Here is a 4628-nt window from a genome sequence, read left to right as displayed (position 1 = left end):
ATGAGTCCCGTATCGTTATTTTTCGTCACTACCTCCCCGTGCCGGGAGTGGGTAATTTGCGCGCCTGCTGCCTTCCTTGGATGTGGTAGCCGTTTCTCAGGCTCCCTCTCCGGAATCGAACCCTGATTCCCCGTTACCCGTTACAACCATGGTAGGCGCAGAACCTACCATCGACAGTTGATAAGGCAGACATTTGAAAGATGCGTCGCCGGTACGAGGACCGTGCGATCAGCCCAAAGTTATTCAGAGTCACCAAGGCAAACGGACCGGACGAGCCGACCGATTGGTTTTGATCTAATAAAAGCGTCCCTTCCATCTCTGGTCGGGACTCTGTTTGCATGTATTAGCTCTAGAATTACCACAGTTATCCAAGTAACGTGGGTACGATCTAAGGAACCATAACTGATTTAATGAGCCATTCGCGGTTTCACCTTAATGCGGCTTGTACTGAGACATGCATGGCTTAATCTTTGAGACAAGCATATGACTACTGGCAGGATCAACCAGGGAGCTGCGTCAACTAGAGCTGAGCAGCCGGCCGCCCGGGAGTGTGTCCCGGGGGCCCGCGCGAACACGCAAGCGTCCGCTCAATTATTCTGCAAACAGGAGGAGGCTGAGCTCCCCTGCACAACACACCTCGAAACCCTCTCAGGTCCCGGCGGCGCGCAGCGCCGTCCTAAGTACTTGGTCGGGTTCGAGAGAGGCGCAATCGCCCGGAGTTAGGCGAGTAGACGCTTTAGGTGCGACCACCCGTGCTCCCAACTGAGCTTGCCGCTGCCGACAGAGGCCCGGGAGCGTGCTGTCGTGGCATTGCCGGCGGGAGACAACACGCGCCACCTACGGTGACCGGCAGCTCCAACGCCAGCGCCACAGAAGGACAAAAGCCCCACTTGGGTGCCGAAGCGAACTCTCCCAGCACAGCGCACGCGCCAACACGTCCGCACAGCTGCGATACAAACCACCTGCGAGAACCGCTGGGGCGACCGAGCAGCAGACGGCGTCGCGGCGCCGAGCGCCGGGCGGCGGCGCATCCTCAGCGCACACAGTCCTCAATCGGACCAGCACACTGCAGATGGCCACCGCGCTTCGCACCGGGCCCGCGAGGACCTACTTTGGCCGCAAGGCGCCGCGAGCAGGGGGCGCCGGCGCGCAGCTGCGCCGCCTGCCGCGTCCGTCGGCCGGCGCGCCTGCCACTGGCCGCCCCCACCAGCCGGCTGTAGCGCGTGCGCCCACGCACCGCGCTGCCAGCACGCCGGGCGGCCCCCCCTCACCGGCCGGGGACGGTCCCACCCAGCCACCGCCGCGTATCGCCTCACACCCAGATCCCCTTTCGCGTTCGTGGGCATGGTGGGTCCCCTTTCACGTTCGTGGGCATGGTGGGTATCCCTGAAACAACCGGTTAATAGCTCGACCGATCGTCGCCAACACTGATTCACCTCTAGCGAGAACAACCGCACCACAACGGGTTACCTGTTGTTCATTTGCGTAACGTCACCAGCAAACGTAGACGTCCATCGCCATTTGCAACGAGTATTGCATGCCTGTGTCAGGTGTCACAACACACTACGTCTGCCCACATAGACGCAACAACATGTGCACGCCTCGAGAACACGTGGAAGGTAGCCCCCGTACGTATGCGGTGTCCATTGCGCGAACGACTGTCAGCCGGCCTCTGCAGGATGTCGCAGATGTGGAACGCGGTGCAACATGCTATCACGGTGTGTGAGAAGAGACGACTACGTCCGAATACACGCTCCACTACATCAACAGACTGCTCATGCTGATCGCCATCCAGGGCGTCCGTTCCTCCCACACGTCTGAATGGCGTACCACACTGCAATCCAGCTCTTATAGGGAGACGACACGTAGCTGCGTGCACAATATTTGGACTGTATGGTCTGCCGTTGCTAGGCGCAGTCGTCGTACGGTCACACATGTGCCACGATGTATCATTCAGTACATACGGACCAATGTGCAGTACAGTTTGTGGGTTTTGCGTACATCGGCGGACAGGTGACAGGCCGTACCACAACGTAGGCTGAGTACGTCGGCATGCGAAGGGCATTGAACATGCAAACTTCTCAACGACCAGCTTGCGAAGGCAGGGGGGAAGGGGGGGGGGCATGTACGTCCTGCTGCTATCCACATTACAGTGTATAGCAGGAGCATGTGGAAAGTCAGCAACACCTGCAAGGTGTTTAACATGACGCGATACACAGGGGACCGGGCAGTGCGAATAGCGAACTATATTGCGAGGGTTGCGGTTAGGCAACACTACACTAATTTAACGAGTTGCATAACAATTACAGAGCAGGTTCAGCGACAACGTGCGTCAGGTTAAGGCGCAATATAGGTTAGGTTGAGGCACAATATAGGTTAGGTTAAGGCACAACATGGGTTACGTTAAGGCACAAATTGGGTTACGTTAAGGCACAACATGGGTTACGTTAAGGCACAACATGGGTTACGTTAAGGCACAAATTAGGTTACGTTAAGGCACAAATTAGGTTACGTTAAGGCACAAATTAGGTTACGTTAAGGCACAAATTAGGTTACGTTAAGGCACAAATTAGGTTACGTTAAGGCACAAATTAGGTTACGTTAAGGCACAAATTAGGTTACGTTAAGGCACAAATTAGGTTACGTTAAGGCACAAATTAGGTTACGTTAAGGCACAAATTAGGTTACGTTAAGGCACAAATTAGGTTACGTTAAGGCACAAATTAGGTTACGTTAAGGCACAAATTAGGTTACGTTAAGGCACAAATTAGGTTACGTTAAGGCACAAATTAGGTTACGTTAAGGCACAAATTAGGTTACGTTAAGGCACAAATTAGGTTACGTTAAGGCACAAATTAGGTTACGTTAAGGCACAAATTAGGTTACGTTAAGGCACAAATTAGGTTACGTTAAGGTACAATATGGGTTAGGTTAAGGTACAATATGGGTTAGGTTAAGGTACAATATGGGTTAGGTTAAGGTACAATATGGGTTAGGTTAAGGCACAACGTAGGTTAGGTTAAGGCACAACGTAGGTTAGGTTAAGGCACAACATAGGTTAGGTTAAGGCACAACATAGGTTAGGTTAAGGCACAACATAGGTTAGGTTAAGGCACAACATAGGTTAGGTTAAGGCACAACATAGGTTAGGTTAAGGCACAACATAGGTTAGGTTAAGGCACAACATAGGTTAGGTTAAGGCACAACATAGGTTAGGTTAAGGCACAACATAGGTTAGGTTAAGGCACAACGTAGGTTAGGTTAAGGCACAACGTAGGTTAGGTTAAGGCACAACGTAGGTTAGGTTAAGGCACAACGTAGGTTAGGTTAAGGCACAACGTAGGTTAGGTTAAGGCACAACGTAGGTTAGGTTAAGGCACAACGTAGGTTAGGTTAAGGCACAACGTAGGTTAGGTTAAGGCACAACGTAGGTTAGGTTAAGGCACAACGTAGGTTAGGTTAAGGCACAACGTAGGTTAGGTTAAGGCACAACGTAGGTTAGGTTAAGGCACAACGTAGGTTAGGTTAAGGCACAACGTAGGTTAGGTTAAGGCACAACGTAGGTTAGGTTAAGGCACAACGTAGGTAGGTTAAGGCACAACGTAGGTTAGGTTAAGGCACAACGTAGGTTAGGTTAAGGCACAACGTAGGTTAGGTTAAGGCACAACGTAGGTTAGGTTAGGCACAACGTAGGTAGGTTAAGGCACAACATAGGTTAGGTTAAGGCACAACATAGGTTAGGTTAAGGCACAACATAGGTTAGGTTAAGGCACAACATAGGTTAGGTTAAGGCACAACATAGGTTAGGTTAAGGCACAACATAGGTTAGGTTAAGGCACAACATAGGTTAGGTTAAGGCACAACATAGGTTAGGTTAAGGCACAACATAGGTTAGGTTAAGGCACAACGTAGGTTAGGTTAAGGCACAACGTAGGTTAGGTTAAGGCACAACGTAGGTTAGGTTAAGGCACAACGTAGGTTAGGTTAAGGCACAACGTAGGTTAGGTTAAGGCACAACGTAGGTTAGGTTAAGGTACAACGTAGGTTAGGTTAAGGTACAACGTAGGTTAGGTTAAGGTACAACGTAGGTAGGTTAAGGTACAACGTAGGTTAGGTTAAGGTACAACGTAGGTTAGGTTAAGGTACAACGTAGGTTAGGTTAAGGTACAACGTAGGTTAGGTTAAGGTACAACGTAGGTTAGGTTAAGGTACAACGTAGGTTAGGTGAAGGCGCAATGTAGGTTAGGTTAAGGTACGATATACCTTAGGTTAAGGTACAATATCGCTTAGGTTAAGGTACAATATAGCTTAGGTTAAGGTACACGTTGTAGGGAAAGGTGTATTTTGGGGGGGGAGGGGGGCGGCAGGTTCGTTGATAGTGATTATCGTAAGTGCATGCCTGCGGGATCATCCGATTTGTCACGTCAGGATGCACTTGTGGCTCATGACAGGCGGCGCTCCGATTCCAAGGTTGTGGCAGATCTGTGTCTTTCATTCCTGCCATTGTTTGTGTACTGTGACAGGAGGCAGTATTGTGATGTTGGGTGCACCCTGTGTAGGACATGTGTGGGTGTTCGTGGCTTAGCTGAGCAATGGCGGATGTCGGAAGGGTGGATATTCTGTTTTCT

At 50.9% G+C, this 4628-nt stretch overlaps 1 non-coding gene across 1 annotated transcript in view; it reads right to left on the bottom strand.

Annotated features, from left to right (window-relative positions):
- LOC126444352 (small subunit ribosomal RNA) overlaps positions 1-510 on the bottom strand; it is a 1909-nt gene extending 1399 nt beyond the window's left edge. The window contains exon 1 of the ribosomal RNA XR_007582526.1: positions 1-510. This exon is cut by the window's left edge and continues 1399 nt beyond it. This is a non-coding gene — a ribosomal RNA (small subunit ribosomal RNA).
- Between the last annotated feature and the right edge of the window lie 4118 nt (positions 511-4628).

This window comes from Schistocerca serialis, unplaced genomic scaffold, assembly GCF_023864345.2.
Source record: "Schistocerca serialis cubense isolate TAMUIC-IGC-003099 unplaced genomic scaffold, iqSchSeri2.2 HiC_scaffold_254, whole genome shotgun sequence".
NCBI lineage: Eukaryota > Metazoa > Arthropoda > Insecta > Orthoptera > Acrididae > Schistocerca > Schistocerca serialis.
Note: the sequence above shows the minus strand (reverse complement) of the source record. Positions and strands in the feature narration are given on the sequence as shown.